The sequence below is a fragment of the Lithobates pipiens genome, unplaced genomic scaffold, assembly GCF_037356315.1.
Source record: "Lithobates pipiens isolate NorthernLeopardFrog02 unplaced genomic scaffold, aLitPip1_a1.2 Scaffold_18, whole genome shotgun sequence".
Lineage (NCBI taxonomy): Eukaryota > Metazoa > Chordata > Amphibia > Anura > Ranidae > Lithobates > Lithobates pipiens.
Window position 1 is genome coordinate 582213095 of NW_027507758.1, and position 15250 is coordinate 582228344.

General features: G+C 45.3%; 1 protein-coding gene across 5 annotated transcripts in view; it reads right to left on the minus strand.

Moving 5' to 3' along the window:
• DTNB (dystrobrevin beta) overlaps positions 1-15250 on the minus strand; it is a 239843-nt gene that overhangs the window by 86033 nt on the left and 138560 nt on the right. The gene's annotated exons all lie outside the window — the stretch shown is intronic.

Genomic DNA, 15250 nt, shown 5'->3' on the forward strand with positions numbered 1-15250 from the left:
TGGGGTGGCATTTACCAGACCTGATCAGTTGTGTTTTCTTGAAGCAGTTGGAAGCTCGCTTCTCCTCCTCGCTCTCTCTCGCCAGCATTCAGCTGCTGGAGAAAAATACAGGTGATCGGGTCCAGTAAATGCCGCCCATCCTTTCCTTGTTCCTCTTGCTGCCTGGGTCCCCCTGTGTGCTTCCCTGGTTCACCCCCCCCCTCCGGCTGCTGTGGGGGACGCTTTCAGGATGGACAGCAGTGGAAGGGGCCATTTACCGACCCCTTCCTTTTACGGTGTTCATTCAAACTGAAATAGCAAACTGTATTTACTAGGCTTCAGTTTGTGAATGAACAGGAAGCCGCTCAGCACAGAGCACTTCCCATTCATTCCCTATCCAGTGCAGCTGAGGCTGCAGAGAAAGGAAAGGGACTGGGGAATCTTTGTCCTCAGTTCTTTTCTCTGTCTCAAAAGTGAGACATTAGGGGTCTGTTAAGACCCCTGATATTTCACAAAGCTCTACAACAGGACAGGGCTGCTAAAAAACAAAACAAAAGACCCCCCAAAATTGTAATCAATAGCAAAAAAAAAAAAAGATTTCACACGTCATCCGCTACCCTACCCTACTGACATTGTCCACTGCCTTTGTCCACTTTTAAGGTATGCAAAGCTTATATTTTTACATTAACATTTGTTTTATTATATTTCTCTAAGTTTTTCTTACTATCACCAAACTCCTGTGATCTTTGATCTCTTTCATGTTGCTCAGATAGATCTGCACATCTCAAAGGTTGCCTACCCCTGGGTTATAGTATCATCTATGCCCCTTAGTGTGGGGTGGGATTTCTCAGTCTAAGCCCATTAATGTGGGGTGGAGGGTCACTCAGTGACAAAGTGTTATAGTATCATCTAAGCCCCTTAGTGTGGGGTGAAGGGGCACTCAGTGACAAAGGGTCATAGTATCATCTAAGCCCCTTAATGTGGGGAGGAGGGGTGCTCAGTCACAAAGAGTCATAGTACCATCTAAGCCCCTTAATGTGGGGTGGAGGGGCGCTCAGTGATATAAAGGGTTATAGTATCATCTCTCTCACATAGATGGGAGGCAGAGAAGACAGAGCATTGAGTTATCTCTGGCAGATCTCCAGCCCGCGGCCGAGCCCTCTGCCTGAACATCCACATTAATGAGCAGAAGAGAAGGAGCAGGGAGGAGGGATGTCTGATGGTGCTGCCAGGAACGCCTCAGTCTCTATCCACTATATATATATATATATATATATATATATATATATATATATATATATATATATATACATACAAACACATGCTGCCAATGTCACCCAGGGCAGACCCTGCTCTGGCTCATAATGTGGGCATCAACTGTGCATTTGCGCAATTATTTCACATTATTCATGCAGTGAGGAGCGGCTTCATGTATGTAAGTGTTTATCTGCTGGTATGTACCCTTGTTTCATCAGCATTATCAGGCTTTCCTTCTTAAACTCTGGCAGTTTGTTCCTGAACCCCCAACCCTGCAAAGACCCCCTATAAAGACAGCCTCGTCAATTCCTTCCTTCATGATTCTACCACACTGGACTTTGCCATCACAATTGTAGGTAATCATTGTCATAAAAAAAACAATTTCCCCCCTTTCAAAGAAATAGACTTGGCATTAAATATATATTTTTGTGCTTTAGCTCAATAGAGCTTTCTCTTTAAATCTGCTAAATACATGCCAGGTGCATTAAAACAAAAGTGTGCAATGTCATCTAGGTTCATCATCTACTTATTGGACTGAGATCCTGGCTCAGAGATGACACAATAGTGTAAATGTTCGACACAGATCAGCCTCTCAACCAAAGTTAGAATGCACAGTCTGATCACTGGGGAAGAGGAGAGTGAGAACATGCTTCTTTCTGCCTGCAGCAGGCTGCTACGATCTCATCTCAGTCTAGGCAAAGTCAGTGGACTAGGGCTCAAGCTATATTGCTACCTTAACCCTGGATATACACTCACTGGCCACTTTATTAGGTACACCTGGCTAGTACCGGGTTGGACCCGCTTTTGCTTTCAGAACTGCCTTAATTCTTGGTGGCATAGATTCAACAAGGTGTTGAAAATATTCCTCAGAGATTTTGGTCCATATTGGCATGACAGCATAACGCAGTTGCTGCAGATATGTGGGCTGCACACCCGTGATGCAAATTTCCCCTTCCACCACATCCCAAAGGTGCTCTATTGGATGGAGATCTGGTGACTGGAGGCCATTGGAGTACAGTGACCTCATTGTCATGTTCAAGAAACCAGTGGTGAGATGATTTGAGCTTTGCGACATAGTGTATTATCCTACTGGAAGGAGCCATCAGAAGATGGGTACACTTTAGTCATAAAGGGATGGACACGGTCAGCAACAATACTCAGGTAGTCCGTGGCATTTAAACAGTGCTCAGTTGGTACTAAGGGGCCCAAAGTGTGCCAAGAAAATATCCCCCACACCATTACACCGCCACCACCAGCCAGAACCGTTGATACAAGGCAGGATGGATCCATGCTTTCATGTTAATGCCAAATTCTGACCCTACCATCTGAATGTCGCATCTGAAATCGAGACTCATCAGACCTGCCAACGTTTCTCCAATCTTCTGTTGTCCAATTTTGGTGAGCCTGTGCGAATCGTAGCCTCAGTTTCCTGTTCATCCTGGTCTACTGCTTCAAGGTTCGATGTGTTGTGCATTCAGAGATGGTATTCTGCATACCTTGGTTGTATAACCAGTGGTTATTTGAGTTGCCCATTGTCCTCTGACCTCAGCAAGGCATTTTTGTCCACATAACTGCCGCTCACTGGATATTTTCTCTTTTTCGGACCATTCTCTGTGAGATTCACGTGAGAGATGGTTGCGTGTGAAAATCCCAGTAGATCGGCAGTTTTTGAAAAACGTAGACCGTCCATCTGGCACCAACAACCATGCCACGTTCTTCCACTTAAATCCCCTTTCTTCCCCATTCTGGTGCTCGGTTTGAACAGTAAGCCATCTTCACTATGTATTGTGGTAAAGTCTATTTTAACACTGGACTAAGGAAACCCAATTCTTTTCACATTTCATTGGGAAACCTACAATGCATTTTACTGAATTTGTTGGACTCCACAATACATTGCATACGCCTCCTTACAAGACCTTTACACAATGCGGTCTTGTATCTCTTTATACATTCCATTTTATTTGCACTTGACATGGAGTTCTTCTGCTTAGTTTATTGTTCGCAAGGCAAGCATTCAAAAGTTTTAGGTCTCGTTTTCCTCAACTGTATTTTATTAAATGTATAAACTATCATGGCCTGGGTGCTAAACCTTAAAGCAGTAATAAACCCAAACATTTATTATATTACAGCTTACCAGTTTTTAGATGTGATGGCTGCATTAGTTTCCTTTTTTAGGCTTTCTTTCATTTCAACTGGTGATCCAGCCAGCAAGTCTCTTATCTTTCAAAAGCACAAGCTCTATAGCAGAATGTATCAGTTTACACGGATAAGACAAAGCACTTAACGTTGGCAGGGGTTATTATTTTGATCAGCTTTTATTTATTCATGCAAAACCTAAATAATAAAAACAAAATCCTAAAAAAAGAAAATGAATGCAGCCACCACATCTAATCATTGGTAAGCTACAATAGCATACATTTGTGGTTTTGGGTTCAATTCCACTTAAAATGGACAATCATATATTTCATTAGTCATTTAACCATCCAAATAATTTTTCCAGATATTTTGACTTAGTCTAATGTATCCTTCACAATCACACACTATTGTACATTTATATAGCCCTGACATATACCGCAGTGCTACACAGAGAATGCTGAGACACATCAGTCTCTGCACCAGAGGAGCTTACACTCTAATGTCCCACTATTGTTATTATACATTTATATGGCGTCAACACATTTTGCAGTGCTGTACAAGGAACACTAGACAAGTCACATCAGTCTCTGCACCAGAGGAGCTTTTCCACCAGGTGGTGCTGTTTTGCACGGTGCTGTTGGCTGACTCTACTTTGGTCTCAGCTAGAGGAAACATCAAGCCTGGGTCTGTCTTGCAGGCTTCTCCCCCAGCCCCCATGCAGTAGGTGAGGGGAAATGAAGGTGGAGGCTCTTCAGAGACACTGAGACCTACTGCATGTGCTCAAGCTGCAATAAATCCTGGGCCTGCCCTATGCAAGAGCAATCCTTACCAGTCCTCTGGGATAGAGTGGTGAACAGAGGTTCGCCGTATTGCTAAAGAGGAACAGAAACTTGCTGTCAGGAAAGAGGATCTCAGGATTAAGAAATCCCTGCACAGCGAGTCTGGAAACACTAAGAGGGAAGTCTCCAAGCTGAAGTCTCTGGAGGAGGCACTGAAAAATCAGGAGAAGTTGGTTGCCTCTCTGAGAGTTCAGAGAAATGTGTGAGAAAGTGCCTGAGATTGCAACAGATAAAGGAAAGAGCCTGAGATTCCAACAGATGAAGGAAAGTGCCTGTGCCAGTATCAGCCAGAGGGTGGATACCAGAGCAAGGTCAACAGTATGGATGGGGGGGTAAGGAAGTAGCTTCACATGGTGGCCCCAGTACTAGCCCTGTCTCAGGATCTGTCATGTCTGAGTCAGTATGTGCCCCCCTCCCTCCACAGCAGCCTAGGTCATCTCAGAAGGAGGTTGAGGAAAGTGGCGGATTGCTGCAGGCCATTACGGAAATAGAATCTCCCTTGAGCGGCACTGACTCATTAGATGAGAATCATGATAATGGAGTGCTTGCTGAAAATCTCTCTCAATGCGTGGAGGACTTTCCCGACATTGCATCTGCCAACAGATCCTTGCAATCAGCAGGGAATGCAGGAGGATTTGGCTGCAAGGAGTCCCACATGGACACTAACAGTGCAGAGCAGGAATGTCGCATGAACATTGAAACTGCAGAGCAGGAGGGCCGTATGAATGCTGAAACAGCTGGTGTTTTTTCTAAACAGCAGACTTTACTTGATGATGGGACTGCTGGTATCTGTGGTACTTCTGGGACTATGGTGAGCGGGACTGTTGTGCTGGAGGGGGGAGAATCAAGTGGTGGGTAATTTACCAAGCCAGATTTCAGAGGTTCAGAGGTTCCTATGCAACCAGTTAACGTTTCATCTGTCCCAATTAGGACTTATGTTAAGGCTGTGTCGGGACAGAGTCATGCTGGTGGTGGTGGAATGGAGCCAGTTGTGCGACTTTCATCTAACGCACCTTCTTCCATTAAACACAAAAATGTGGTACAGCTCAGTTGGGAAGGAGGAGATATTCCACCTATCAGGAGGGTGATTGTGGATAAGATCCTAGCCATGAGATTTAAGGCTTTGAATATGATTTGTCATTTGTGCATCCAGAATCGCTGGATCTGTTTAGGGAGCGGTTTGTGCATGTGTATAGGGGCTAGCTGGACTGGAATGGCTGTCCCCAAAGTTGTCCCATGACAGCCCTTGATTAAAGAGGAAGTAAACCCTTTCAAACCACTTTGACCTACAGGTAAGCCTAGATTAAGGCTTACCTGTAGGTCCAAGCAATATCTCCTAAACCTATATGGTTTAGGAGATATTTGCCCGAAAATGGGCACCGCTGTCTACGGCGCATGCGCCGTAGACAGCGGCGCGCAGGCGCACTAAATGCGGCAAGTCCAAGAATGGATTTGCCTAATTTGTCGACTCCCGTGCGCATGCGCGGGAGTGACGTCATCGCGGCTTCGCCGAATGGCAGCGGCAGAGCTGCGAGACGCGACTCCCGTGCGCATGCGCGGGAGTGACGTCATCGCGGCTTCGCCGCTCTCATTCGTCGGAGCTGCGAGACGCCACCAGCAAGATGGATGCGGCGGACTACAGGGGACAGCGGCGAATTCGCTGGCTCCTGTGTCAGGTAAGTGACACATAATGAGCTACTATGCGATGCATAGTAGTCCATTATGCTTTACCTTTGCAGGGAAAAAAAGAGGAAGTAAACCCATCAGGGTTTACTTCCTCTTTAAGAATGTGACTATCCTGACTAGGAATGAGTATACCTCCCGAGAATTTATGGGTCTGGTTGAGGTTTGATGAAACGTTGTATCCCCAAAAAAAGATTGTGGATGATAGAGGAATCTGGACAGGTGGGCGGTCAGTGTCAATGAGGTTGAGTGTGTGGGGGAATATGCCCTCCTCTCCCTTTATTGGTAGAGATAGGATTACCGTCTTCTACCCTGGTCAACCTAAGCTGTGCCATAAATGTGGAGTCAAGGGACATTTGTCCTCAAAATGTCCAGAACAGAAGTGCTCTTTGTGCCAGGAACTGGGGCATCTGGCAAGGCACAAGTAACATAATTAAATGTAACCTATGTGATAAGGTTTGTCCCCCTTATAGCCGGTGCCCTGAGGCTTTTCACAATAAGCCATAGCTAGTGGAAGAATTCTTCTGTCTGGATAGAGAAGAGTCTGGGTTGGTGGCGGTTGTACCAGGGAATCCTAGTGTCTCTGTCCCGTCAGAATCTGTGTCTGTGAGGCCGTCTGTGGTGTCAGTGTCCCCCCAGTCTGTGGTTCCCCAGTCAGTGTCAGAAAGTGTGGTTGTCAAGCCTGTGTCTGCACCTAGTGTTTCTCCTAGTGTAGTGAAGGCAGAAAAGGGTGCTGGACAAGAATGTATGGTGGTGCCAATCCCTCCTCCTCGGCATGGCAGAAGTGCGGCTGGAGGTGAGCAGACACTGAGGGGTGGAGTGAGGGATGGATTGGATGATGGTGGGGGGGGAGGTGGGAAGGGAATGAGGGTGGCTGGTGAAGAATGCAAGTGAATGTGGAAGTTGGGGTGAATGATGTGGGGGGGGGGGGGGGGGGTTAATGGGGGGGCTTTGGAATCGCATCCTGATGGCGATTAAATCTCAAAAGGTTTCTTAGCCTGGATTGTGTTCAAGTTGAGATTCAGGGTTTGTAGTCTTTTTTGTTGTCATTAAAATGTTTCTTAATATGCGATCTTGTCAGGAAACGTTTTTCTTTACTTGCTGATGTAAGCACGCTTGTTTTTGTTTAGTTGTTGTTTATTTTTGTGTAAATATGTTTTAATTAATAAGCAGTATGTTTATAAGATTTTTTAATAATAAAAAAAATGTACACTCTAATGTCCCACCACAGTCACACACGATTATTATTATACGTTTTTATAAACGCTAACCTATACTGCAGTGCTGTACAGAGAACACTAAGCCAGTCACATCAGTCTCTGTCCCAGAGGAGCTTACACTCCAATGTCTCCACCACAGTCACACACTATTATGCATTTATCAAAGTACTGTATAGATAACAATAAACTAGCCTCAACCCTCCTTGTACCAGAGGAGCTTACATTCTAATGCCCTGTACAGTAATATAAGTATGTGTACAGCCTGCAGACAATGGTGTGTACAGTAGGGAGTACACATATACTGTACCCACCAAAGACTACAAAAGGTTACTTTTCACACAGTTCCTCTTTTTTTTTTATGGCTTCTATGTCATGTTTTCAAGATGGTATTTCAGCTGTATCTGCCTTTTCTATCGTTTATTCGAATGTCAGACAATGTAATCAGCATTCTAGCTGAACAGCTGCAGACAGAGAAGCCTTACAAGACCAGCCACAGAAATGGCAATAAATACAGCGCAAGTAAAATTAGAACAATTTTAGCTTCTACTAACATATGCAATTAAGCACTATACATTAGGATTCATATCAACTGTATATTGTGCAATAACAAAAAATCAGTTCAAACAAATGTTTTGCATTGAAAGCTGTACTAAACCCTGGTAGCCTTTTCAGCCAAGGAAATGGCATCTGAGCCTCTGTGGGATCTTCAACTGCCATGGTGCTGCACATGTGATCAGTGATAACGCCAGCCATTGGCTGGTTTCACATTTTGGTTAGGAGCACAAACAAATGTGAGTTAGGGCTAGTTTACACTTGATTTAAAACATGGCTTCGGACAGGCTTTGTTAAAGTGGTTGTAAACCCTTACAACACACTTTGACCTACAGATAAGCCTAGATTAAGGCTTACCTGTAGGTCCAAGAAATATCTCCTAAACCTACAAGGTTTAGGAGATATTTGCCGAAAGACAGGCACCAGCATGCGCCGTAGACAGCAGCGCGCAGGCGCACTGAGCGCGGCACCGTCAACAACGAAGATGCCGCACGTGGCGGCTCCCGTGCACATGCACGGGAGTGACATCATCGCGGCTTCGCCGAATGACAGCGGCGAAGCAGCGAGACCTGAGAAGATGGATGCGCCGGACTACAGGGGACAGCGGTGACATCGCTGGCTCCTGTGTCAGGTAAGTGACACATAATGGATTACTATGCGATGCATAGTAATCCATTATGCTTTGCCTTTGCAGGGAACGAAAGAGGAAGTAAACTCATCAGGGTTTACTTCCTCTTTAAAGCGGTAGTAAACCCGCTATTTTTTATTATTTTTTTTAACACCTGCAAAGCAAAAGGCATAATGAGCTAGTATGCACCGCATACTAGCTCATTATGAAATACTTACCTTAGAACGAGGCCCCGACATCTGGCCCGATCCATGCCGAGGGAGCTGACATGCTCCCTCTGCGTTTCTTCCGGGTATCGCGGCTCCAGCGCTGTAAGTGGCCGGAGCCGCGATATCGTCACTCCCGCGCATGCGCGCGGGAGATTTCATTCCGGCCGGTCGGCCACTGCCGGATTTTCAGGCCGAGAATCCCCTTGTGCGCATGCGCCACTGCAGTCAGCGGCGCATACCGAGGGGAATATCTCCTAAACCGTACAGGTTTAGGAGATATTTTTTTTACCTACAGGTAAGCCTTATTATAGGCTTTCCTGTAGGTAAAAGTTAAAAAAAGAGTTTACAACCACATTAAAACTCTCTGAACGCCAGTCAAAGCTCCTGTCAATAAATAAAATGGTTAGCTTACAGTCCTCTTTACACCTTGCTTGGTGCTTCGATGGGCCTTTGATGAGGCTTTGGTGGAGCTACAAGAGAGCTTTGTCATAGACTTCTGTGGAGGCTTTGAAGACACTTTGAAGCACTACTACAGCTACATGGGGTATCATTTTTGAAGTTCATTTACACTTGCTTCGGCTTCAACATGCATTAAGGGCTAGCTTACACTTGCTTCAAAACAAGGCTTCGGACACGCTGTGTTAAAGCTCTCTGAACGCTAGTCAAAGCCTCTGTCACTAAATAAAATGGTTAGCTTACATTTCTGTTTACACCTTGCTTTTGCTTTGCTTAAAAAATGATACCCTATGTTGCTTTAGTGGTGCTTCAAATCATCTTTAAAGCCTCCATAGAAGTCTATGGAAAAGCTCGCTTGAAGTCCCATCGAAGCCCCACCAAAGGCTCATCGAAGCCCCACCAAAGCACCAAGCAAAAGCAAGGTATAAACTGGACTGTAAACTAACCATTTTATTTAGACCAGAGCTTTGACTAGCATTCAGAGAGCTTTAACAAAGCGTTTCTGAACCCATGTTTTGAAGCAAGTGTAAACTTTAAACGGATGGGTTTAGTTACGCTTTAAAGTACACCGACACCAAGGGGCCACAGTCCACCTGATTTTCCTCTTGGTGTCAGTCCTGCCAGCTAAATTATAGGGACCACGAGGCATTAGCTATCCAGCCAGTGGGGGAATTTACTAGCAAGAGGACCACTGAAGAAACCACTTACCTGCTGCTACAATGTCACTCCCTCATAACAAAATATCACTCGTTGGGGGATGACACCTCGCTGCTTTGGTTTAGGATCACTGTTTTAGCAATCACTGCATGGTGAGCTGCTGCCAGTGATAGGATTGCTAGTGTGATATAGACCTTATGGTGGCCATCATGGTATCTGAGACCCCAACCATGGCCGTGGTTAGAAACAAGCATTGGTATTGAGTTAGTGATGCCCTCCTCTTTCATTCACCTTCCTGGCAGACGACGAGATCCAGACTAGCATGCTTGTGCCACTTTGCGGCATGGCCCTCTAGTTTTAACTTGCCAAATTGTGTTCTGCCCATTAAGGTCAATAGGACTGTGCTAAAAGCAGGTGCCAAATGCAGCTAAGGTGGTTGCTGTGTTGTATTTCATCCCCTTGGAGTCCCAAAACATCCCCCTAAGCTGCAGGGGGCCGAGCAAAACACATTGGGGGCATGGCTTGGTGGGACCCCAGGGCGAGGTTGACTCTCTTATTACCGCCATAGGACTTTGTGGATGTGCGGCACCAGGGATCTTTCCCCTTTTCCTTCGCGACTACAGAAGCTGGGATGAGCTTCATCCCTTGCCAGCACTCCTGCAGCAGACCCGCCATCACCCACACTATTCCCCCCATTGATCGAGCCTGAGCAGGCACACTAATAAACAGTGGGTCACAAGGGGGGTGGGGGGGGGTTTGGGTGGGGTGGTTCACAAAAGAGGTAGTCAAGAGGTAGTCCTGTCCAACTGTTACCAGTCTTTAAAACATCATCTGAAAAGTGATCCCATCACCAATTAGGTTTCTTTCCAAGGCTTCTGAAAAGTAACACCGTAGGCAAAAAGATCTAAGCTGCCCGGTAATGTTGTCATGTGACAAGAGGCTGCAGTCCCACACCAAACCATTTTACAAATTCCGCTGAACTAGGCAAGTGCTTTAAAAAAAAAAAAAAAAACCCAAGCGTACTTTCTTATATAAAGGAAAGAGCTAAGCGTTCACTTTTCAGCCAGATACACATAACAAGGAAATTAGAAAAGGAATAAAATGATCTTTGCAATGCTGTCAGCTGCCCCTGTAGGTAACGTACACCCGGGGCTCAGCACTTGGAGGACAGGGAAGAGTTAACAGGGAGCTGTTCAGCAGAGGAGTGACATTCAGCACACAGCTCGGGGAAGACACAGATCACACACATGGGGCTGCAGCGTGTCTCACATACACACACACACACACACACACACACTGATTACCTTGGAGCTGTGTGGAGACGCCTCTCGCCTGCTCGCTCCCTCTTCTCTGAGCAGCATCCTAATACCCTACGCTCTGCTGTGGTCTCTAAGGAAACGGGCTGGTCATGTGACCGGGAACGTCGTTCGGGAGCTGGAACAGGTGCGGATGGAATGATGGAGGGAGGAGAGAGGATGACGGCAGGAGCGGCTCGCACATCGCCCTCTTCCCGGGCGTACGTACGGGAGAAGGGGGGGGGATCTGTAATCACATTTGTTCCGCCTCGTCTTCCAGCGCCTGCCGCGTAAATTACGAGTGTGGAGCAGAAAGTCGCCAGCGCTCCAACTATTTACTGTGGGCACCTAATGGGACATACGTCAATATGCCAGATCAAAGTCCTTTTCATTAGGTTGACTCAGTCATTGATGATGGGGACTCTGAGAGACCCCCAAAATGTTGGCATATTGACATTGTGGGATTTATATATAGAAAACTTCACTGTGCAAAAGTCAGTTTTGATTTCTTGCCTTTGGGAACATAACTTTCCCTAACATTTCATCTTAAGAGAATAAAAGCCTTAAGAATATTGGACCAGAAGAGTTGAAGTGAACCTGCGCCCAATAAAACAATGTATGTGTTTCCAGCTCCTCCCACCTCCCTCTTCCACAATTCAAGTAAAAAAATTATTTTATTTTTTTTATTAATGCCGCAACGCCTAGGCAAGAGCGACATTGCATTTTCTGGTCACCCTGACAGTGATTAAGTGCCGCCAGATTCCACACATGTGAGGATCTGCCGCAAGGCTTCCTGAGCCACTGGAGACTTGCAGCACATCTGGAAATGCACAGGGTTTCCCATGCATGCACGTAGAGGACGCAGGTATGAGGCCCCAGATCTCAGGGTTCTAACTTTGACTGCCATGACCACCAATGCAGAGGGGGAGGGGTTTAACAAGTATTGACATGACCACCAATACAGGGGATTGAGAAGGTTAACACTTTCACTGCTAAGACCCCCAATACTGGGGGGGGGGGTTAACGTTCATTGCCATGACCACCAATACAGGGGGCAGGGGGTAATGGGGGTTCAGCTTTCATGGCTACTGACCCTCAATGTAGGGTTGGTGGGGTTCGATTGTCACTACCCCCCACCCCAATGCGTGTTAATGTTGATAGTACTGACACCAATGTTAGGGGTTATTACTGCAGTCACTGACACTAATGGAGGTTAATACTGCAGTCACTGACACCAATGTTGGGGGTTATAACTGCGGTTACTGACACCACTGTTTGGGGTTATTACTGTGGCCATTGACACCAATGCTGGGGGTTATTACTGCAGTCACTGACACCAATGCTTGGAGTTAATATTGCGGTCACTGACACCAATGCTGGGGGGTTATTATTGCAGTCACAGACAGCAATGTTGGGGGTTATTACTGAAGTCACTGACACCAATGCTGAGGGTTGTTATTGCAGCCATTCACTGACACCAGTGCTGGGGGGGGTGTTAATGTGGTCACTGACGCCAGTGCTGGGGGTATTTATTGCAGCCACTGACGCCAATGCTGGGGGTTATTGCAGTTATTGACACCAATGCTGGGGTTTAATATTACAGCCACTGGCACCAATGCTGGGGGTTATTACAGCCATTGACACCAATGCTGTGTGGGTTATTACATCCACTGCCACCAATATTGGGAGTTATTATTGCAGCCACTGATGCCAATGCTGGGGTTATTGCAGTTGGCACAAATGCTGTGTGTTATTATTACAGGTCACTGCCAATGCTGGGGGTTATTAATGCGGCCACTGCCACAAATGTTGGGGGTTATACTCCAATATCTTCAGTGTGAATTTCGATAGACTGCATATAATGCAGCAGGGGCACCCTTGAGGCCCTCTACAATAGATCCGATTTCCCCCCCGTATTCAATCAGAATAATAGTAATTATTCAGCGCAGTCCCAAAGCACCTACTTGTGACCGATCAAAACCACCATATTTTGTCTTTGCCACAAAAAATTGAGTTGAAAATCTGATCACTCCATCAAATTGTCACATGTATGGCTAGCTATAAATAACCAAGAAAAAAATATGCACTTTAAACATGTAGAGGTGTTGCTAAATGCACAGAATAAAAGTGAGTATTTATATTTAATAACACCAAAGATTGTTGTCCCAGGGATTATCTGCTTGCCTTAGAGAACTGTGTGGAAGTGCAGATCTACCCGAACAACATGGAAGAGATCACCAGGGTGTAGCTTTTTTTTTTTTTTTTTTTTTTTTTTTTTTTTAGGAGGTGATCTAGTGAGGCTCCATTTAAAAAGTAAGGAAGATTTGAAGAGTACAGGGGTCAGTAGTATGTAACGTAATGTTCAGAGGTCAGTAGTAAGTTAACACAGAGTTTAGAGATCTGCAGCATGCAACGCAGAGTTCAGGGGTAAGCAGTATGCAATGCAAAAGTTAACAGCAGTAACCCTGAGTTCAGAGGTCACTAATATGTAATGTACAGTGCAGTGGACAGTAGAATGTAATGCAGAGGTCAGCAGTATGTCGTGCAGAATTCCGAGGTCAGTAGTAAGTTAACAGAGTTTTGAGATCTGTAGCATGCAACGCAGAGTTCAGGGGTCAGAAGTATGTAATGCAGAATGCAAAAGTTAACAGTAGTAACTCTGAGGGTTTCGACATAACCCAGAGTTCAGAGGTCAGTAATATGTAATGCACACTGCAGAGGACAGTAGAATGTAATGCAAAAGTCAGCAGTATGTAATGCAGAGTTCAGGGTTCATTAGTACGTTATGCAGAGTGCAGAGGTCAGCAGTAAGTATGGCTGAGTTCAGATGTCAGTGGCATGTAATATGGAGTTCAGGTGTTAGTAGGTTAGTAATATAAAATGCAGTCTTCAGGGTTCAGTATTACATAGTGCAGAGGTCTGTAGTAGTAACCCTGAGTTTATAGGTCAGATGTAGACCAGGTTCAGAAGGTTGGCAGTATGTAATACAGGGGTCAGAGGTCAGTAATATGTAAAGTGGACGACGTGCTGACATCACAGTGATTGTAGAAATCCGGAAGGATGGATGCTGTATGAGTGCCGGCCAGCGCTTCTATTTCAAAGGTGTTTTATGACTTTACTTGATGTACAATAAGCGCGATCTTTGGTAGCTTTTAATAAAGTACATTATGCTTTTACGCTATGTGGAGCTTTTTTTGTTTTTGGATGCTTGTTGACATCGCTACCGGGAGGATCAATGTAGGCGCCCAAGAGGACTCATAGGCGTGTAAAGGCTCTGGCTGGGTATTAAGCCAAAGTGTGTTTGACCTCCTATAACAGTGATGGCGAACCTTGGCACCCCAGATGTTTTGGAATTACACTTCCCATGATGCTCAACTACACTACAGAGTGCCAGAGCATCATGGGAAATGTAGTTCCAAAACATCTGGGGTGCCAAGGTTCGCCATTACTGTCACTGTCCTATAACATGGTGTCAACAACAGCTGGTAAGCAAGCATTTTGGCACTTGGTGGTGGTGATATAACAGGAGGACTACTTTCTGTTATGGTGGTGGATAAAATTGATATTCAATCAATTATCAAACTATTTCTACACAAGTGGATTTTTTCCTATTTAATAATTTTTCACTGTTACCAGGATTGTGTTAGCGTGACTCATTTTTAAATATATAATATGCAATACACAGTGCAGAGGACAATAGAATATAATGCAGAGTTCAGGGTTAGTAGTATATAATACAGAGGTCAGCAGTAAGTAAAGCCAAGTTCAGAAGTCAGTGGAATGTAATGCAGCGTTCAGGGTTCAATTGTACATAATGCACAGTGCAGAGGTCATCAGTAGTAACCCTGAGTTCAGAGGTCGGCAGTATGTAATGCAGGGTGCAGACGTTCATAATATGTAAGGCACAGTACAGAAAACAGTAGAATGTAATACAGAGATCAGGTGTTATTAGTATGAAATTCAGAGTTCAGGGGTTAGTAATATGTAATGCAGAGCTTAAGGGTTAGTTGTATGTAATGAAGAGTTCAAGGATCAGTAGTATGCAAGGCAGAGGTCAGCATTACATAAGGCAGAGTTCAGGGGTTTGTAGAATGTAAAGCAGACTGCAGGGGCCAGTAGTATGCAACGCAGAGTGCAGGAGTGGTATATAAACAAAACAGCACAGAGGTCAGGAGTAACTAAAACCTCTTCTCCAAAGGCAAAGATATCAGCCCCTTGCAGTCCATGTAAAGCAGGGGTCTCAAACTGGTGGCCCTCCAGCTGTTGTGGAACTACAAGTCCCATCATGCCTGTGCCTGAGGGAGTCATGCTTGTAACTGCCAAGTCTTGCAATGCCTCA